The following is a 23,464-nucleotide window of genomic DNA, read 5'->3' as shown; positions in this document are numbered from 1 at the left end:
ATAACTCACAGCATATTGGTTTTGACAACATAAAATAAAGGATTTTCCCCCCTGCTGTTATTGCCTGGAGGTACTCTTGTCGAAAATAAAAATAGCTTCCAGAGGTAAAACTTTGAGGGGTACAATTACATCATTTGTGTAAAGGGAAAATCGGTGAAGGAAAATAGCATGAACTCGGTATTATCAGGGCTCAGAACTACCACCAGTTTTTGAATTACATGGCCACCTGTCACAATTTTACTTGAGATGTCAGTGAAATGGTAGGAGCCTGTCCTAAAAATGGGATGAGTAGCATTTAAAATATTTCATCACAGGTGGTCTTCACATCTGCATGTAATATTGTTAGACATAAATACTGCTGAAAAGTCATCAGCTTTCCTTCTTCACTGTGTCATAAAGCAATCTGATAAATATCAAATTTACTTTTCAATAAAATTATGCATGAATACCTTAGTTATTCAATCAGAAGCATCATTAAGTAATGCACCATGAACTAATAATCTGAATAAAACCAACAAAATCAGTTTGCTTTCAAAGAGCACTTTTGATCTGGAAGAAACTCTAATTGCATTACAGAGGGTACTCTTTTGTCTACCACTTGTCATAGAAATTTTTATGTCATGGATTTTAACACGCTTCCTTAGCATTCTATATGGATCATCCCAACAGCATACAATACCCAGGATTGCCTTCATGAATTACTGAACTGCAGATATTTCTACAGCAATATATGGTTATTCTTTAAGAACACACAGCAGCACAATGCAAGCCTTACTGAAATTAGCACGAAAATATAAATAGAAATAATATTCTAGTGGGAAGATCTTGGTTTTCTGTTTTCCCCTGAGTACAACAGCAATCCTTTTCATTTATATAATTTCCTAGTAGTTAGACCATTTATCAAAAAAGAAGACTGTCCCAGCTCTAGGCCCTTGTCAGTGACCTTGTCAATGGCAACAGCCTCGGCTTTAGTTGGTCACTTTGCTCAAATGTGTCTTCTGATTTTCCTTCACACAACCTACCACAGCCTTGCTACTCTGTAAAGCCACGTATGCTTATTTCCTCATCACATCTTCAGGATTCACTTTTCCTGTTCCTCAGATAATGTCATCTATCTTTTAAGTTCCCCAATCTAGTTGTATACTTCTGGATCCCACTTCAGTCTCAGATATGGATTTGCAGCCCAAATATAAACACCTCTCTCGACTCATTCTCCTTCTATTCCCACCTGTATATTCGGCCCATCTAACTTGTCCAAATATGAATATCAATTCACTTTGAAGACATGTTACATCTGGTTGTCTGAAGAAGTATAACTCAGAATTGTCAGACATTTATGATACTAATGTTTATAATCTTTCCCTCCTCCCTGTTTCCTCCCAGCTGTGCTGTTATATGTGTGTAATTATGTCATAAAACCTTAAATGCAAGGACTGTGAGCCCTCTTGGATGAAATTCCATCCAAAAATAAATATCTGTCCCTCCATTTTGCATAGTATCACTGAGTAAAGAAAAAGAACAAGAAATAAAAAATATTACGAACTTATTTTCCATTCCTTGACTGAACTCCTGATACCATACATGGGAGAGACTGGAGGCACAAGAGTGGCAGGGGTTAGGGAAAAACAAGAACTATATCTACCCAACCCCTTATTATAGCATCCAAAAATTATAAATGATATTAAACTATTTGTAATTCTAACTCATTCTTAGCATTTCAATATGCTGAATTCTGACAGGTAAAAGGAACAAAGAGGAAAACAAGGGATGCAGAATATCAATAACACAGTTTAGCTGCTGTCTCCACTACTCATCCTATTTTCTTTATTGCTTCTCTTTTACAACTTTTTTCCACTTTTTGGAGTCCCTGAGAGATTATCATGATAACTTTTAAATCATTTTACTTTAGTTAGTCAGGCTTTGATACCGAATAATTTTTAATGTGGCGCAGTGCCAGTCAGGGTTGAAAATAATTTCTGTCCAGTATCAGTTTCCGAATGCAAAACAGGTCAATCTTTGTACAGCAAACTGGTGAAAGATGAGGAAAGGTTTTGTTAGAGGTTGTCTGATCAGAAACAGTTCCACAAGTGAATTTTTCCTCATTGGACACCAAATGAAAACAGTTAATGATTTATTTCCTTTGTGGCATGTGGTGCCATTGTAAGATAGTTGTTGCCATATTAATTCCATCAGGTTCTTAGATTTATGCCTTGATATATAGTCAATCCTTTTCCTTAGTACTTTTTTCCCTTCCTTTCTTTTGAGTGAATTTATTTTTTTCTTATGCTGTTTTTCCACCAGAGTTGCTTTTATATTGAGACCAAAGGGGCTTTTAGTATTTCTTTGCTTACAATTTTTATCGGGCAAATTTGAAGTTTGACAATAGTGGAGCAAGATAAGAGGCTTTCCCTAGAGCCTCTGCAAATCCTTTGCACAATACTTTGGAATTTAGACAAAATTGCTAAGCCTTTCAGATTGGTATCTATTTAGCCAATGAGAGTTTGTATTATGATCTTTGTTATAAAGAGCACCATGGGACAGCAAAAAAGTACTTCTAGATTATACAGGAAAAGTAAGGAGTAGAATTTTAAGATGCTTTAAATAACTTTAGGGCAGAACATGAAGCTCTTAGTCATATTGGTGAAGTACTAACCACTTGAAAAAAAACACGGAATTAAGTCTTAGAATTTGTGTAGGTATTCTTCAACAGGACAAACACCTCTAAAATTCAGACAAATTACTTTCTGTTTTGCATCCAGTAGATGATGCATGTAAGGCCCTAAATTTCATTTTTAATACAACACTGCAGAAAATTTTAGTCTTTAAGTGGATAGTCATACTTTGTTATTTATTTTGCCCAACTTGGGATCCTTAGGACACTTCCAGTCTCTTCAGTCAATAGAGAGATGAACCTTCAGGGGTGACACTTTTTTTTTTTTAATTTAAACAACAACTGACAGAAAAGTTACTCTACATGCAGAGTATTGATCTAATTCATCATGTATGGTATTCATCCAATGAATAATTAACTTAGTTTTCTTTTTAAAAATAATCTCTTATTTCTAGCCTGCACATGTTTAGCTACCACATGCAGCTGTTGGATATCAATATATACTTTGCAAAGAATGAAGAAACATCTATTACCAGAAGTCTATTTCCAATACATTATAAAATCACCCTTTTAAACTACTCTTTGACAAACTGAAAAGCTTTAATTTCTAAAGCCCTTACTTTTTCTTCAAGACTTCTGTGAAACATGTAGGTAATTTTTTATGATTCTTAAACAATTTCATGTTTTTATAAGAATTTCAGTAACACCCCAGGAATGACAGTAAGATACTCTCCACTTGAGCTTCGACAGCTTATTAATGACTTACTGGATTGGCCTAAGGATAGTGAACTTAAATCAAATTTCTCAGGGTTATCGGAATTATTAGTGTTACAGAGATTCCAAAAATATGGGGCAGTAACTAGATTTGGCCATATAGATATGAATGCCACCAGAAAAATACCCAAACAAAACCAGAATCATTAGAAATATTAATATTTCATCTTTACAAATTTAAAATGTTAGAGTTAAAATCACAATTTAAGAGCTGTTTATTCTAAATAAAGTTTCAGGATCCAAACACAGAAATGGAACTTCAAATCCATGCATATGATGATCAATGGATGTCATTGTTTGATAGTACTAGAAGATGATGGCAGTAACAAATGAAAAACAAAGTTCTACTAGTATCAAAGAGAAAAAAGAGCACAGGACTGAAATCCTGTTCTCTCCATGAGAGAAATTCAACGAACAATTATTTTATATATATATATATATATATATATCCTTATATTCATCTATATAATGAAATCTAACCTATTTATATGTGTGAGCACAAATTTATATGAAAAAATACAAAAATTATATAAAAGTCATACAAATATCTACAGCACAGGATATCATTAAATATAAATATAGTAAAAAAATTCTGTTCCAATGCATAGATTTTAACAAATAATTTTATTAATATTAAAGTGTTTACACGCATAATTCAAATTAAATTTGAATTTATTTGATGTCATGGATAAGGAATAAAATATAATATCTAAATGGATTATGATGCCTGTAATGCCCCTTCCCATGCTCAATCTCTTAAAAAAACACCTCAGTTACAGGAACCTCTAATTTACATAATTTTTTAGTGATATTATTCCACAACAGACTAAAAAAAATTATATTTTTGCCCCCCAATATCACCCTGTATATAAGTATCCAAATTGATGCATTCCTGTTTTATGTGATCTTAGTTGCTGGAAAGAAAAACAACTGAAAACAAAGAAAAGTTTGTATTCATTGTGTTCAGGGCTATATGAATCCAACTCAGAGATCACAGGAATTTATAAAGGTGCAAATTCTAAGTAATTCTGCTCTATCTACTGATTCTAAATGCAATTGCATGGCAAGAAGAAATTATGACATTTTCATAGTTAATTACATATGAGGGGAAAAAAAAAAACCACACAAATTTTCATCCCCCACGATTTGAAAATAAAGATATATGGGAGAGTCCAGGAAAAGCACAGGGGAAGAGAAGGATCTGCACAAAGGAGGAGCTGCAAAAAAGAAGAGGACACCAAGCTAAATGTCATAAGTTTATGACATTTTGAAAGTGAGCAGATATTCCTGAACTACAAAAGAGCAGGAAGAATTTGTAGGGATTACGTAGCTCTGAAACAGAGTATCATTTCTCAAAGGTGAGAAAAGTTTGGGAAAGGAAAAGAGCACATGAAAACAAATAAGGTTCAACCACAGCAGAAAGAGCAGAGGAAGGTATATGTGCAGCATAGGAGAAAGAAGAAGAGAGAAGTGAAAGTAGTTAGTAGCAGTAGAAAGAGAAAGGCAAGGTAAAGTATGAGAGAGATGGAAAGAAATGAAAGAATTAATGGGAGGATGTGATTAGGAGAAAACGTAGCACGGTACATTAGAAGAAACATACGCTTAAGATCCAATTTGGGATTGCAGAAGGCTTTATGGAAGCACAGAGAGATGAGAATAATCAGTGGAGATAACAAGAACAGACCAAAAAAGTGAATGATCAAGTGAGTTGGATTAATTCAAGAGGTAGAAGCAGTTAGATTGAAAGCAGAAAGCACTTTAGAACTGTCCTTCAAGGGATGAATTGTATTAAAGCAGATCCAGCAACTGTATTTTCATAGGTATAGCCTGGCCCTAAACATCTCTTTGGATGCAAAAGCAGCACTCAGGGCACTAACAAGACTTGAGGTTCCTCACCTCACACCCTTGTTTGTGTCATTCCCTGAGTCTTGTAACTAATAGACCTGAGACTCTACATCCAAGCCTCCTTGTTCCTCAGTGCTCAGGTAGAGACCTGAGTGGAGTCAGCCACCCTCCCCACCGTGTCAGACCCTGTCTCTCCCAAGGCCCAAGAGCAGATTGCCTGAAGGGAAGACACCTGCTCCTATGGTGCCAGCAGCCCCCACCACCACCTAGGTCCTTCCCTCCTCCCAGATGCCCTTCACCATCTGCTGCTCCCAGAATCACAGCACCTGAGCAGGAAGGTAGAGGAGGAAGAACACGGAGAGTTAGGAGTCGACCTCTACCTTCTAAATGCAAAGTGCCTACAAATCTAAAGGCTGTGGGTATAAACTTCCCATTCATCAACCACATTGTTATACAAGCCACAGTGCTACCCAGTGACATTTTAAATGAATCAGCTGCAGGCTATGCACGTAGGATGATGGATTGTGGAGCAGGAGCAGGTAAAACACCCTGTAAGAAGAGCACAGAGAAATAGACTGGGGCTCTGAGGAGCATCCCAAGATGCAGAAAGACAGAGTTGCCTGCATTTACATGCCCTTTGCCCAGACTCTGAAGAAATGCCTTCTCTCCTTGGTATACCAGCTGCTAGCACAGGTGTATCAAGGGGGGCAAGGAGGAAATTGGAACAGCCCAAATCAGGAAAAACAATCAGTGAAAACCACAAAAAAAAACAAAGCAAGAGGTAAATTAACTCTGTCTGATGATGGCTTCACAACCTGTTGGAGCAAAGGAAAAGCCACTCTGCTACTGCCCTCAGAGACTCTTATTTATTCCCTGAGGGAATAAATACCAACCTGAAAGGATTAAATGCAGCCCTCACCTCCTATCCATTCCTCAGAATGCATTCTGGTTGCATATCCCTGGTGCAAAGCAGACACCAATTTGCTTTGAAATTAGTCCGTGACATGTAGCTTCAAGTGCTGGGTCCACAGCCAGACGTGAGCAGCATCTCCTGTGACAGGAGGGCTGACTGCCTTGCCCAGGACCTTGTTGAGGAGAGGGATAATGGGGTGCCTCGCCAGGAGAGTGTAAGATCTCCTTAAAATCAGGGATATTCTTTTTGTCATTGATGAGGACATAAGTGGGAGAACATGGCTGCGGCTCACAATGACAATTGTCATGGGAAGTTAGAGGAAAACCAAGGTCTTTTACTAAGTAAAAGAAAAGGTAGCCTTGCCTGTCTTGTCACATTACCCAAGTGGCATCAGATCTAACAACTCAGGCTAAAGCATGAGACTTTGGTAATAGACTTTTGCAACTATTTTGACAAAGGACTCTGCTCAAAGAACTTAATAACAAAGCCTAGAAATTCTACAATAAAGTCCTTTATATTCCAAAACTTTAGCTCAAGAAAAGAAAATAGTTTGACTTGAGAAAACACCCATCACAAACTACTATTAACTGGCGTTTTACTGCACTGGGAGTGGGATGTTACCAAACAAATGCACCAACAGACTCTGTATCTTAGGTATAGCTATAGTAATTAAGATTAGAAACTGTAGAAGTAGATCACTAAACTGAATGACACTAATGTGGAATTATGTCAATTTGAAGTTAGTTGAAAAAGGCTTAGGGCAAGGTACGGTATTGTTCTTTTGTTTGTTTTTTTGTTTGTTTTTTGGTTGGTTTTTTAAAAATTCTTCTGTATGATAAATGAGGCAACAAAATGAAGCTAATTTATTTGTCAGAAAATACTTCTGAATAATGAGAGAAATTGGTGTATGTGTTTACTAGATTGCCCAATTTGATTTATCAAAAGAATATGTAAATATTTTCTTTCTATGATCATCCTTTTGAAAGCTATGCATTGTGTCACTCTTCCTTCCCAACAAATTATTAATAAAGGGATATAAAATTAATTGGTTAACATTCAATTCAAAATTTCATGAACTTGTCAGTATTTCCTTTAAGTAAGTAGCATCTGAGCTAGACTGTCCTTTTAGGCTCTTTGATAGAGCAATGCATTCAAATTAACAAGGACATTTCTGTTTTTCTGTGGGCCTCCTTTCAAAAATTAAACTGCTTGTATATCACAAGACTATACTTGTATTCATAATATTTTATAAACATATATGCATATCCAGCTTAGTGTTAAGTGGATGCTAAAGGTGTCTGCCTTCTCCAGCTGCCTTAGTCCAGGACTCCTTCCTGCCCAGGCTGACACTTCCCTCTCTGCAGGTTCAATGATTTAGAAGAGCTTGCCCCATATCCCAGAGGCTCACAGACACAGGCACACCCAGCAGGTGCTCATCAACACCCCCATGGCTGACGACAGCAGCAAGCACAACATTCCACTCTCACTCCTGAGGCTTTCAGCATCAGCTGGCAGCTGCATATAGGTGACATAAAGGGTGAGATCACCAAGGGAGAGAGCTGGGAAATCATCCATTGACAAGGCATATGAAAAGAGGCCAGCTGGGTTCATCAGGTGCAGGGCTTAGCTAGACAAGAGTACTGACTGACCCCATTTTACACATGACTGGCCACTTTTACACTGCTTTCTGTTTTTCCATACTTGCTCCTTCTGGCTCCTCCCTCCTCTGCACATAGCCTCAACACCAGGTACAATCCCACAATCCCACCAAGATGTCCCAACACCCAAGCAACTCAGGTTTGCATCTTCATCAGTTGTGGAGTCACAGTTTGTCTGGAGCCCATCAGCTACCTTGACTGACCAGGTTTATTTCTGACTATTGTCTTTGTTAATGCTAGTTGGTTAGGTTTTATTTCTGTGTCTGTTTTCTTCCCTTTCCTTTGCCTATCCTCCACAAAAAAATAAACATCCTTACACATCCTTATCCATACCAATTAGTGTGAATAACCATTTGTGTTCTCATTCCATCCTACCTTACCATGTGTCAGTCAGGTTTGTATCTTTTTTTTTTTTTTTTAATGTTTCCTTTGCCCAGATATTCTTAAAAGAATAGACATATTCCTTCTACATACCATTAGACTTCAAATCTACAAGGTCCAGGTGGATCCAAACTCAAAGGTATTTTTTTCTATGGCTTGAAAACTAAAAGGGAAGAAGAAAGAAACAGTCAGATAGATGTGTACTCTGACTACCTGCACAGCAGAAAACAGTTTATTGAGAAATGTTCAGATACTGAAGAAGCTGAATAGCCTCTGCATTTCTTTTGTATTGCTTTCACTCCACCACTTTGACATATAAAGCTTGCTTTTTGCATAGTGAAATTTTCTGAAGTGCAGGCTAAAAAAGTCAATCAACACCTCCTCTTTAGATATAAAAAGGGCAAATTCATCCCAGTCTGCTTTATGCATAAACCTATTCATAGCGTTCTAGTTAAGGGATTTTTGAAAGTTTACAAATCTCATTATCAGCAATGATTAAACACGGTGTTTAACCCTGGAGATGAATTGGGGAAGAATGTTAAAGCAGTGATATTTGCCTCTAGATAATCAAGCCTGGGAAACAGTTTAATTTGTATCCATTCTAAGCGCTCTCAAATGTAGGGCTTCTCTGCACCTAGCCCTTTCCTCCAATGTTTCACTTGCAACTTATTTTGTCTTGGCAAATTACTTCTAAGGATTCAGCCATGTTTTCCTTGCACCCCAAATTATGACAGTCCCTTTTGAAGTACGTGGGTGCAAAGGGGATATATTTTTCATCACACTAGTTTTGATACTCTAGAATTCATGACAATATACTCAAAAGCTTTTCCATTTCTAAACAAAGAATTCACTAAAATAATAACCAAAGAGTAACAGATGCCGTGTTCATTGGTCAAATAGCTTCCTCCTTCAAAACCACAAAAGCTTGACTTGTATAAGTTTTTGAAAAATGGTTTGAAGCAACATGGTCTTTCATCATGTTCATTGACTGAGCAAAGTTACTGTTATGACATTGCAAAAGACTAAACAGACAACACAAGTAATTATGTGCATGCCAGTTTGTGGATGAAATAGTGGAACAGCTGTTTCATGACTCAGGTCATAACTAATGGAAGACATAATTAACACTAGCTAACAGATTTTTAGAAAATGGGTGCTGTTAAGCTAGCATTTGACTATTAAATTGGAACTCTAGTTAGTAAAGAGAAGAGAATTACTATAATGTACTCAAGACCCTGTCCTTCCCATTCCTTTCCTCCCTATCAAAAATAGCAAAAAAGAAAAAAAGCTTAGTGAACAAAATTATTTGGTTCATTTGTAATTTTAATACAGAGCAGCCTTCATTTTTACAATGAAATTGGTTATACCACTGATCTTTGATGCAGCCTCAACAAGATGCATGTATATGAACCAGAGTCAAGGTCATGCTTTTGTTCGTGCTTTTTCCTTTAAGGATATTTTAGTTTCCCTTTTCATGGAGAGAACTTAAAAAAAAATTAAAAAGAGGGCAGCATTAATCTGTCTATAGGCATGACTACATGAAAATGGAACATATTTGGACATGTTGTACTTTCACTCCATTAAAATAAGGACAAAATAAACTTTTTAAGCACCAAAGTGCTTTCCTAATTCAGAAATATCACCAAGGTGACTTCTGACATATCTTGGATGCACCAATTCTAGGTGTGCATGCAAGTAGGACTTGTTTTGATTCCTACCGTTTTATGTCAATATAAACAATCAGAAAGTTCATAAGCTACTGTGAACCATGAAAGATTTCTGCTGATCATTAAGTCTTCTATAGAGAAAAGAAATTGAGGCAGCTATTGCTGCATTGCACTATTGCACCTCATGTGAAACACTGCATGTTTCCCCAAATCGAATGATTCTCATTTTAGATTTGTTTTTGTGGTTTTCCCCATCACTCATGGAAATCAGAAAGGGCAGGAAAAAATGTCCTCCACAATTTCCATAAGGTGCTTCAATCAGGCTTTATTGTAACTATGTTCCCCAACAGCTATTGTATCCTCTGAGTTCTATATCAGTCCAAGAAAACCATACCACGTCTAGACAATCTACTTGACTCAGAAATGTACTTATTGTTCTGACATATATTGTCAAGCTGTGTCATGCCATCCGCCTTGGGTAGGTGTAAAGTCAAATTCACAAATTGCATGTGAAGCAAAATAAAAATTAAAATCTGAGTATGTTTAATTACGTGGTCAAAAGATCACTTTGTGTTCTCTCTGAATTTCAAAACATCCTCCTTGATTTTCTAGGGCTTCAGACACATTCTGATCTCTAATGTAATAATTTGACCACCATATTAGAAAGATATTTTTCTCTCATAAAAAAAAAAATCTGGAAAATTATTTATATTCTAAAGAAGAAGAAAGATTTCTGTCAAAGCATGTGCAGATAATTACTACAGCTAAGAGAACACAGAAAACCTGACTAACAGCTACTTCCTTGTTTTACATTGAAATTCTGCCAATTCTTCTATGTAGCATAAATGTCCATGGAGCTGCCTGCATCTTGGTTTGAATCAATGTCTCTGATGAAGCTTCAGTCTCCAGAACAGTGCTGGAATTAAGAAGTGTTTAGAATAGGAAGCCACTCACCAAAAAATGAGTAGTTCAAGTGAAAACTTTGCTAACTTCTTTCATGAACATTTTACATGTGCTAAACACAAGTACCATAGGAAAATCAGTATCTGATTGTATTTCATCAATGAGGAACAAATTTAAAAACTCAGCAATATTGTCCAAGTCACACGTGTACAAAAATCTGTGCAGTTATAATCACAGCTCCAGAAACTGAATGCCTCATTCTCACTATTGTTTTTGTTCTTGGTTTTTTTCCCTTGTAAATGTTCTCTAGATAGTACTGTCATATTCATACTGAAGTGTCATCCTTCCTATCTTGCTGTGACTCAAGAAATTTATATTTAAGACTTCCAGGCATAATTTACTCAAGATGTGAAAGCTGGTTTTTATTCTGAAAGCACATCACCAAGAGAAGAAAAAATTCTGGACATGGTGTCGACTGGATAAAACAGATGTACAAACAAAAATAATTGAACTCACTTTCTCACAGTTGTCTTGACTCTACAGTACTATCAAAAACTATTTGCTTAAAAAGAACCCACTTTTTTTTCTGTAGACCATCCAAGTTCAAAGTGAGCATTTGTTGCAATAAAAATTTATATTTTCTTTTATCTTCCCACAGGATACCGTGATCTGAGACTGATCCTGAAAAAGTTTGCAACAAATAATGCTTGCTACACCCCCTACATGGGAGTACTCCAGATGAATGGGCCAGACATCATCACTGAACTCAGGTTACAAATATGTTACAGATGTCAGAAAGACATCCTTGTTCTGAATTCTCTCTTCCTATGTATGCACTGACTTTAAATAGGTATAGATATGTACACATAACATCCTTTTTGTTCCTTATTCATTTTCACTGGAGGCATACAAAAAAAGGGGTCTGCAAGATCAGAAGTCCAGAAGACCAAGATGTACTGCATGAGGCATCAAAAACTCTTCGTGCAGTTTGAAAAACTACCAATCCTTGTAATGAGCTTCATATCCAACCCAAAATTTTCACTTATGTGTGTTGAAAAGTCAACATTCACCTTCTTATCTCAGTAACTCTGGGGAAAAAAAAAGTCAAACTGCTGATAAAAGCCTATGGACATGGATACTCATCAGAAAACACCAGTTTTTGTATACCACTGTCAACTCATTTAAAATAATTATGTGATTTAGAAGCAGATCTAGGTTTGGATTCCTGTTGATATCTGTATATCCATCCATTGGCTTCAGACCATTGCACGAAAAACAGATGCTTTGGAAATTTAGTAAGTTTGTTTGGGGATTGGGGGTTGTTTGATTTCTTTTTGTTCTTGGTGGGGCTTTTTCAACCCTGCCTTATATTTCATATTATCTGAAGAAAGATTTGATTTTCCTTGGCATGGCCCTTAAAAGATGGTAATTAAAATATTATGGCTCTGAACACTATTAATCCCAGCACTTTGGGGTTTTTGTTCTCATCCATAGATGTGGCAGCATCTGTCCTTTCAAATTGCTTTAAGGTCATGGTTTAAAAATTCAAGTAAGAGCAAGGGAGAAAGGAAGGGAAACACATCTTTGTACCTAATACTTGAAACAGTCAATTCTGCTTGCAGCATCAGATCAGATAGCTTAGAAAGCACTAATTTAATGGTCTGCATCCAATGTGCTCTGTTCCTTATGATCCAGGCAAGTTTGTTCTCTGGTATACCCTGGAGGGTTTTCTCACCATGTGAAGAGAGAAATAAATTTTATAGGCAATACATCCTTCCCATAAAATATCTGAACTACCTAATTTTTATCGGAGCAATGATGCAAGACAGAAGGAGCTGGCCGCTTACACCACATATGGCATCACTTCTGAGGAAATCTCTTTTTCAGGTACCATCATTATCCCTAACGTTTAAGAAGCACCTGGCCATTCTGTGTAAGTGTTGATGAAAGGCTCAGCTATGGTGGTTATCAGTACACTGTGATGAAACTGAAATCTTTGGATGGCCCAAATGAATCTGATTAATATTTAGTCTAGAAGATGAAATCAAAAATCTAAAAATAGCAATATTCAAGGATCAGAAATTCCAGAAAATATAGAAGCATTGTTCAAATCACTCTAGATGCAAAAACTGTAGAAAAGCATTGAAAAAGCTCACTCATTTTTTCTGTACTTTCAAAGGATCTCAATAGTTGACTAGGATGCTAGTGTATGAGAAATACATAAACGTCAGAATATCCCTTCTTCAAAGAAATTGGATTCAGAGAGACAGCCAGAAGTGAGAAAATAAAAATGAGATACTAGGGAATAAAAAACTGTACTTCTGACACCTCTCTCACATTAGAGCCATCTGGACATGATAGCAAGGCAAATTTTAATGACATGATTGAAAAAAAATAAATTAGCAAATATGGGAAATGGTCATGGGAAGTGCATCCCAATCTTAAAGACAGTAGAAGAAATCAGGAGGGCGCTTGATTAAAAATCTATTTGAGGCTGGTTTTATTTTTATCAATCGATAGCAAGTGCCAACTACTCTTTACTGAATGTAAAGATCATTTGTGGGGTGGGAAAGGATCATGTGGAAGGATTTTGAAGGTGAAGCCAAGCATATTGTGTTTGAAGTGTCAGAAAAGCAGTAGCTAGTGAAGGAAGGTGTGGAGAGAGGTGAAATGGTTGAAATGACAGGCCAGGAAATGATCTTTGCAGAAGCTGAGCAAGATTGCATTTGTCAAAGGGGGAAGGAAAAAAGGGTGTTTCAGAAGTTGACATGTGAGATATTTCAGCTGTGCAGATAGATAGCAAAAGCCGCTTCTTAGATATGGTCTGTAAAAAGAATCTATGAAAACTAGGCATTACATGAAAGTGAGGATTTAGAAAGTGGATTCAGTCAAACAAGATAATCGTCATTCTAGATATCACCATTACTTAAGGAAAAATTCTTCCAAAACAAAAATGGCTGAGTTTTCAATAACCTCTGACTGTTCATCACTATAAAGTCCCTTTGGATTATACATAGCTTTGCTGGGTTTCTATATTCTGGTTTCCTGCATTTCTATTTCCTCTATCACTGTGTTTCCTTTGTCATCACTTTTAAAGCATAGTCAGATTCAAAGTATGACTGATTTGCAGAGCTGGTGCATGACAAAATGCAGTTTTACGATGAAAATCTTAAGCACTTTCTGGCAAACACATAATTTAGGGTTGAGTGCTGATGCCATAGCTTTGCAGCCAGGAGTTCAGTCCCTGGCATCTCAGGTCAATAGCTACAGGATGCTGTAGATGCTTCCTGTGTGCACTAGCATTTGATGTTTAATACTTGAGGAGATGTCAGAATCTTTGACAGTAGGTACTGAAATAATTGTGTGGTCGTGTCCAAAACGTTTAGGTCGATAGATTTTTAAGCCCAGAGGCATGTGATCTGAAAATCACTGGTAACCAGCACTGCTGTTTATAATGAGCAGGAAATTATTTGGATAACATACCTATTAATTTCACTCAGATACTCAGAATGATCAGAATATCACAAGAACAAAATCTATCAGCTCATAATACAGTTAAGGGAATCTTGGGCACATGCAGTGAATAAAATACAAAGCAAACCCAAATAATTACATGAATTTTCCATATGGTTTAGAAGGGTTTTAGTGACATCTTCAAGACCCTGAGGTCTTCCTGATACTGGATTTAAATCTCTCTACCATGAGTTGCGATCATACAACAGAACAGCACAAAAGTCCTGTTTAAATTGGATTTCCATCCAAGCTTGCCATACACCTTGCCATGCAATATACTTCTGCAGCAATTTATAACACCTTTCATTAGCATTTAGATATAGTTGTCGGTTTCATTTCTGAATTTTTAAATGAAACATACCATATTAATAATTTATTTAGTTTATATAGTTTCTTTTCTTCCACAGCCCTTTGTGTGCTGGTCATTGACAAAGAGAGAAAAGGGATTAGTAAGAGGAAGTGCTCAGGACTAGATTCTTTTTCATTCGGCATAAATATCCAGGGAACTATTGTTTTAAAAAGGGTTTATTTTTTATCAAGAATTTTAATAATATTGTTGACCAGATTTATGTAGTAGGTTAGATATTTTATCAACAATGGGCAAACTGAATTTTTTAGGTCAAACTGTTTGGTGACTACACACTATACAGAGAGATTGATGCATGGCTATCGTTAACAGCCCTGTTTTATAAATTATTTCCTTCTGGAAAAGGCTCCAATTTTTCATATTGATTGAATGAATACTACTGAGGATATGAGCTTCAAAGCTCAGCACAGAACTGAATTCAGATATGCTTTTGGGCAGAGGCCTTGTTCCGCTTTAGTACTTCTAGCTGGAAATTTTAAGTATTGCAGTACTTCCAGGAGCATCCTCATACCTTGTAATATTATTTGAACAAAATGGGTCTCAAATCTTGTTGGCTCTCTGGAAGGAAGACCTATAGACTAAGCCAATACTCTAGGCTTATATATTCAGTGGAAAAGTGTGCTGAAAAAATGTTTTATTCTGTTCTGGGACATCTGTATAAAACAGTTGAGTTTCTTACAGAGCAGTCCATCTCTGCACTGATTAGATGACTAACCTAAACCTCAAGTCTGAGGAAGAGCATTCCCACTTTATTCAACTGAAATCCAAAGTATTGATTCAGATAAATTTCTGAGTTATCTATCTAAATATCAGTGACAGCTAGAGAAACAAATAAAGTCAAGGCTTTATTTTCAGACAATAGATCAGTCCATATTAGGGAAATAATTTACCTAAAAGTAATTTTTTTATTGTGTAATGGGAAGAAGGAGGAAATTCTTATTTTCTTTTCAGAAAGAGGCAGAGGAAAAAATAACAGCATTTCTCCAGGCTGGATAGAAGTATTTGACCCAAATACTTTGAATCCTAATCCATTCTTTGATCATTGACTAAACTCCTCATTACAAGCGACTGTGTCTCCATTTGTCTGAGGTATGCTTGGGATTCCCTGTTCCACCACTCCAATGAAAGATTTTTATGCCCTTGTGTATTTTTATTTTATTTGCTCATAAATACGCAGCACTACTCTAAGTTGTAGTTGAGAACACAAGATTTTTCTATCATCTTCCACACAGTTTTGTTCTAGAAAATGCCCCCAGGTGACAACATTTAAAAAAGATGAAAGTCAGTCATCCTAGTTCATGCAGTCCAATATAAAGGGAATAGATGTGCTCTCTGTTGAATGAAATAGCACTGGAGTAGAGAGAAGGCACTGTGTTCCTATGTGATAGGACATAACTCAAGTGATATGCTTCTAGAATCCATCCTTTAGTTATTTTCTTGGGTGGTTTGGGCAGAAAGAACAGATTGGTTTGGGGTTTGCTTTGTGAGGTTTTGGTGTTTTTTTTTTTATTTTTAAATATCTTTCATGTCAGCATGGTTTCTATACTTTTGAAAAGGATAGTGGAGCTAGGGTGAGAAATTATATGTGTTTCCTTCTTATATTTAAAACTGTGTTAACTTTATCTTCAGTCCTTTACTGATCTTTTGACATCCATCTCTCCTGACTTGCCTGATATTTATTCTAAGCAGCGAAATGATTGATCACAAGGTATCTTAAATATGCAGTGTTTGGAGAATGTAATATCTAATACTCTCTTAATAAAACCAACACATACAACGCAGATTTTGTCTGACACTAATGCATTTTTAAATCCTTGGACTCATCAATATGATTGTGGCTAAAACACTACTAAAATGTATTTGGCACTCCTTCCCCATGTAGCTGGCAGGAGCAGGCTGTGCACAGACCCCTTGGCCTTCATTTTCCTCTGCCTATTTTTGCAGATGAGTCAACCTTTGATGCTGTCTGAGAGTAGAGTTGGCAGTTGCTGGGCCCAGATGCCACACTCAGGGCTCCAAGTCCTGAACAGAAGGATTTGTAGCTGGCTGCTGCCATGTGCTACTTTAGATTCACTGTCTATAACCTGGAGGGTTTATATATAATGTTCCTGCTGCTGCCTTGGTCATTGGTATCCATGAGATGTTCAGTGTTGCCTGGCTAAAATCGAGCCTACAGTCCACAGCCTGTGCATGTCCAGCTTTGTGCTCTACATTTGCCACTCCTGTCACACAGCAAATGTGTGCACTGGGTGGAAGAATAATTCTCATGCCAAACATGCACACAAGCAGCAGACAGAAAGTTTCTCAGGAAACAGAGAAAATTCTGTGAAGTCTTTCTGTAAAGTCACACATTTTAAATGTCTGAATGCAAGTAATTTCTTCTTCTAAAAAAAAATCTTTGCGCCAGTACAGTAATTCAGGCTGAGGATCTATAAATGTCCTTGAGACAAATATTTTTTAAAAGAAGGTTGATATTCAACTTTCTCAACTACTACATAAGAAAAAACTAAAAAATAAGACATGTTCTTTATAATAAAAAAAAAATATTGATTTTGAAATAGGCAGGCTGGAAAAATAGCTAAAGATTTCCCTAATATAATCTTACAAGAGCTTCAAAATACATATTACCTCTTTGAGTTAACTGGGTATCTAATAATTTCTCCACATGTGGATCAGTTACTACTAGCCACCATATATTAAAACATTACTGCAGAAATAAATCTTGCTTTTATGGAGATTACATAATTGGGTTATCAGGGAGATTAGGAACAAGGAGATCATATATTTTATCATTAGCATGTTCAGTGCAGTCCTGTACTCAGTACAGTAAAGTCTTATTTGTTTTGGTTTTTTGTTTCCCCCTCAGTCTCTTAATCAGGTTCCTTTAGTAGATTTGTTTGTGTTAATAATATTCCCAATTATATTTGTAGTAAGAAGTAGACACTTGAGCAAAAGTCAAAGAAGCAGGCCTAGATTTGGGAAATGGAGCATTATATAGAGGAAAGAGGTAGCACAGGAAAAGAAGTATTATCAAATGAAAATCTGCAAGAACTGAGTTAAAAGAACTGAGAATAAAGCCCTATGGGATGTAGCAGTGAAGGCCAAAGGAATACTAAATAAGTTTGCCAACGACATTCAACTGGGAGGCATTGTAGACACTCTCAAGGGCAAAGAGACCTGGACAAATCAGAGGGCTGGGCAATCACCAACCCTATGACGTTCAACAAGGGCAAGCACCAGATTCTGCACCTGGGATGGGACAACCCTGGATGTATGGACAGACTGGGGAATGAGAGGCTGGAGAGCAGTGCCATGGAAAGGGACCTGGGGGAACTGGTCCATGGCAAGTTGAACATGGACATGCAGTGCCCTGGCAGCCAGGAGGGCCAGCCCTGTCCTGGGGGGCATCAGACACAGCATGGCCAGCCAGGCAAGGGAGGGGATTGTCCTGCTCTGCTCTGAGCTGGGGCGGCCTCACCTCCAGTGCTGGGGGCAGTTTGGGGTGCCACAATGTAAGACAGACATGGAGCTATTTGAGAGTGTCCAAAGGAGGGCCATGAGGATGGTGAAGGGCCTTGAGGGGAGCTGTGTGAGGAGCAGCTGAGGGCACTTGGTCTGTTCAGCCTGGAGAAGAGCGAGGGGAGCCCTCCTCCTCATGAGAGGAAGATAAAAGGCAAGTACTCATCTCTTCACTCTCATGACCAGTGCCAGGACTCTAAGTTCAAGAAGTGTTTGGACAATGCTATCAGGCACATGGTGTAATTGTTGGTGTGTTTTGTGTAGGGCCAGGAATTTGCCTTGATAATCCTGATGGTTCCCTTCCAACTCAGCATATTCTTTGATTTTATGACTCTATGATCTCCGTTCCTTGGCAGAAACTGCAAAATCCTGAGGTGTCTGGCTCCACAAAGAAATGGTTCAAAAATCTTGTGCTTTCCCTCATGTTCATAACATGGTGTCTGATAGATAGTACACTAGAGGCAACTAAACTTATTAGTTACTGAGTAGTAACTCAGTGATATAAACAACATTTCTGCACTGAGACAATATTTTCCACACTGATCCCTAGTATTTTGAATAAAAAACACATTTTAAAAAAAGTTCAATATAAATTTTACAGCATGTATAATACTTTTTCTGGTTCAGACAAAGAATAGCTATTTAACAAGAATTTTGACCTAATTCAATGACTTCACTAAAGAGTAGTCCATAATAAAGCCTATTTGCATGCAAAAGATTAGCTGTCTTTTCTTTATATGATGGTGTTAAAGAAATCAGATTCTTTTCTTCAGCATGTCACAAAATCCAAATTGATATTATATCATATATTCTGTTATTAGTTATTTCTTTATTTGAAGACCAAGACCCTAAAAACAGATAGGGTTTAAGCACAGAAATGAATGGTTGCATTAACTTTATATGGTTTTCAATCAGATAATCTGTATCAGGTATAGAGATAGAGAAAGACATGGAAGGATTATGAGGAGTATGATCAGCAGACTGGAATTTCAGTACTGCAGCTGGTATTTTGTAAGCATCACAGCAAAAAAGGAGATTTAAAGGAGGTATTAAAGAAGAATAGCAAAGAAGCTTATCTGATTGATTTTGTCTTTTTCTTTCCTCTTTCACTTCAGTTTACATGAGGCACAATACCATTAAGATCTGTGAAAGGGAGTTTTCAGAATCATTACACAAAATATATGCATATGGCAAAGCTGAAAAATGAATACTTGTGAACAGTAACAATACAAGGCTGTTAGTGCTTGTCTTGCCTGTGCACATCCAACAGCTGTACTGCAACACAGCACTAATTAATGCAGAATCATTCAATGTATCTTCAGCTGCTATAACTAACATGAAAGCTACTGATTCTTCCTGATGATGCTGTCGAAGGCAATGGTGAGGGTTAATTATTGCTGTTGAAATATATCTGTCCAGAAATAATTTGGTTGTATAATGGTTAGAATGTGAAATCAGGTTTTTTCAGATGAGTTGTTTGGTGAGTCAACGCTGTCTAAAAAATGGAAAATTTCTAACATAAACAAGAGTATTTTTCAAGTATTGTCCATTTATTCTCATGTGCCTATTCTTAGGTCTCTTTTTCTAATTTTGAAGCTTTGGGTTATTTTGTAGTTCTCTTTTCTAGAATGTGTGTTCTGTCTGCAAGTTACAGAGAAAACACTGAAGAGTCAGTCCATTCATTCTTGTTTCTTATGCCTCATCATGGTTGTTGATATGGATTAGAATGCAATCTCAAATAATGTGAGTTTTTGTTATTGTACAATACAAACGCTATACTTTCAAAATATAAGAATTGCAGAATTTTGCAGAACTCTTCCAGGCTCAAATATATGAAATAAAATATAAAGGGAATATAACCTCAGTCATTTTCAAAATTATTTCAAATAGCTGTAGTCCACACTTTTTTTGCACAGAATTTAATTTTAACCTTTAAGGTTAAGGATATATATGTGGCCTGCATTTAGATACATATATGCTAGTATGTTTACATAATTATATGTGTGTCTGTGTTCATGCACAGCTATATATATCTATAGATGTGTGTATATATATATATACACACACATAGGTATTTATACATACATGCATGCATACATATGTGTATAGATTTGCACATCTTCAGGTTTACTCCTCTGATCATGAGAGGATAGATATTCCGTGTCAGCCTTGACCTCCTTATTTCTGATGTACAATAAACATACTAGAAAAATAAGTGCTCCTCATTAAAAAGAAAACAAAAAGACACAAAAAGCAGGTGGAGCTAGCACAGTATCCTCAAACACAACCTGCTGTGTATAAGGAAACTTCAAACTTGTTGCAAGAACCTAACAGATCTCCTGGTCTGACTCCTACAAGCTAGGTAGAGGTCCAGATACAAATCCAAGAGTATGTATGACATCTGATTTAGTCCTCTGAGACTGATATGAGTGTAAAACAATACTTTGAAATGCAAAACGTAAACTGTCAATTTTTCTTTCTTTTATTATTGAGTTGTCAGCTTGTCATTTCTGGGGATATTTCTGCTGTTTTCTCTTTAAAAGCCTCTTCTTTCTTTTTTAGAGGCCAGTCTTTTTAATGCACCTAATATAACAAAAAGTCTAATTTTCTTTTATATTAAGAGTAAACTGACTTCAAAATTAGATTAGGTTAAATCAAGTTTGATGAAGAATTCTACCAATTTAGGTGTACTTGCAGGGTTCTTAAGTACTGGTAAATATGAACCCAGGACTAAACCTCTCTCATGAGGAAGTTTTGTGAAATGTTTTTGGATTTTGTAGAATCCTGAAGGGCAGGCCTTTGCACATCTAAGAATTTTGTCTCAGTGACTAGCCCATGCTTTCACAAAGATGCTTTCAACATATTCAAGAAGTTCTATGCTTACAAGGGAGTTTAACTGAGAAGGAAAGATGTGAAAAATGTAAACAAAATGAATAGTGATGTAGAACATTACAAGCTGTCATTCCTATTCCGATATGAAGTTGAACAACAGGATATTTTCGTTCTTTTGCAAGAAAAGAATTTTTCAAAATTCCTGAATGAAAATAACAACATCAAAAGGCAGATCAAGCAAACAAAATGTCCCTGGAGAACCCATGTCTCAAAACAATTAGGGTTTTTAAAATAAATATTCCAAACTTTAAGGGAAAAGGAGAGGAAATTCAGATGAGGATTGAAGAAGGTAGTTGATTAGATGTAACTAAAGACAGAGGCACTCTGTGGACAGGAAATAGAGACAGAGGTGTACCGACAAGCATCACCTAAGAATGCCAAAAGCAGCAAAACTCTGTGAGTTAGAAGAGACACAAGATAAAGCAGAGAAGTACTGGAGCCCATACACAGTTGCTTGAGAAGGCCTTTCAGAAATGCTCTCATCTACCACTCAGGGTCAGAAGTGAGACAGTTCATTTCATGATAAACCAATGGAGACAGGCATCGTTCAGGACTGTTATTTTGTGCACTTAAAATATATCTAAAACATTGTTGCCAGCTGATCCATAACTGCCATCTGAATGTTTGTCAAAGGGCTATGCAAGTCAAAATAATTGTTTAATTTGCAAGTCACCACTCCTACGCTTCTTGAAGATTGCCTACCGCTCCAGATCATACAACTAGAACAAGAGAGAGGGGTGAAACAGATGCCAAGTCCTGGCTGCTGATGCTCCTGGGAAAAGAATCTTCTTCCATTTCTTGTATTAAAGGTGGCAGAAACTACCAGAAGTCAGTGCTAGTTATTTTGTGGGGGCTCTGACTAAGAGTGTGATTGCTCAGTGAAAACAGGGGAATTATCAAGTGGATTAAATTTTGGAATAGATACCAATGTTTACACTTTAATACAGCTAAATATTGCAGCCACCGTTTAATACATAATCAGTTGGCTAAATCAAATCTGTGATAGGGAGACAATTTACTAATTAATTGTCTAAATCATATAACTACTTCTGGATAATAATTGAGTAGTTGTTTTAATCCTGTATAAAGAAAGAAGATGCAATTTAAATCTTATAAGGAAACCATAGAAATAATAGAGTTTCATTGAAAGGAAACTTAAAGTTCCAACTCCCTCACCATGAACATCATGAACATCACCCACTAGATAATGTTCCCCAGAGTACTATCCAACCTGGCCTGGTACACTTCCAATGATAGAGCATTTACAACATTTACAAATGATGTTTTTCCTGCATAGAAATTTCATTTTTATTTTGAGAATTGAGTGTACAGGTAAATTAACACTGATCATAGTAGAGCTTCCATATTTGTTGTGAAAACATACCAAACCAAAAGAAACAAAGAGAAGTTTATGAAATTAAATATTACTTTTTTTTATCCAGGTCTTAAAAAGTGTGATGAGTCTCTGCTAAACTTATTTATAAACCACCGTACAGTGAATGAAGGAGGTGTGTATTCTGGTGTATAATAAAGTTTTACAAGTGTCTTGAAATCAAACTCTCTTCTTGGAGTTTCATTTTAATAGGTAGTATCATTGACATTAACAGGAATTGATGTCTAGCTGGTTAAATAGTACTAAACAGACATAGCAGATGACTAAAATCTTACTTGGATTACCTTATTTTTCCCAGCTTCAATGTGGCTACCATTAACAATCTTAGTATAATTCTAATGATATTTAATCTTTTTTAGCTTTTAAAACTCCATATCCTAAAGTCACATAAAAAATCACCTTTAAAATAGTAAGTAAAGTTATTTCTGATTTTTGTATTAGAGAAGAAGGCCTTAAAAACTCATATAAATCCTGAAGATCTGAAGGACAATTGATCTCCAAAATTATTCTTTAAACACTTTGTGATAATAAACATATCTTAAAATCTTTTTGCATCACATTCATTATTCTAAGAACATTATGTTTGGTAATATTATTAGTTCAACCATAAATTGCCAGTTGATGATATTAGCAACTAGCAGGCTGAAAATAAGAATATCTATGACATTAAAAATTGCAGAGTCTTAGATAAAGAACCAGATACTTTTGAGACTATATATGAAAGCCAATATCTTCAGAAATATATTCTTGAAAAGTTTCAAGCAGCAGTTTGAAGCTTTTTTCAGAAGAGAACAAAAGACACTTTGATCTCCCGATGATGCTTCTATCAGTAGTAGCTACCAAAAAAATGATTATACAAATAGCATATTTCATTATTTTGACATAGCAGTAGCAGAATTATTTTACATGTCTGTTATAACTAAAGACAAATTGTAAAAAGAGAATGTAAAATGTAATTTTTGAAACTTTCAGAAGAATTTTTATGGAATTTTAGAATAGTTATCTGTTCTCAGGTAGAATTTTCTCTC

General features: G+C 36.3%; 1 long non-coding RNA gene across 8 annotated transcripts in view; it reads right to left on the bottom strand.

The window, feature by feature from the left end:
• The window catches only part of LOC148224819 (uncharacterized), a 98,076-nt gene that overhangs the window by 5,319 nt on the left and 69,293 nt on the right, over positions 1 to 23,464 (bottom strand). For all 8 annotated transcript variants that reach the window (XR_015801505.1, XR_015801502.1, XR_015801504.1 and 5 more), the window contains one exon: positions 8,276 to 8,345. This is a non-coding gene — a long non-coding RNA (uncharacterized LOC148224819). The remainder of the gene's footprint in view (positions 1 to 8,275; positions 8,346 to 23,464) is intronic.

This window comes from Sturnus vulgaris, chromosome 2, assembly GCF_052056855.1.
Source record: "Sturnus vulgaris isolate bStuVul1 chromosome 2, bStuVul1.hap1, whole genome shotgun sequence".
NCBI lineage: Eukaryota > Metazoa > Chordata > Aves > Passeriformes > Sturnidae > Sturnus > Sturnus vulgaris.
The sequence above is the reverse complement of the archived record's forward strand: the minus strand, read 5'-3'. Positions and strand labels throughout refer to the sequence as shown.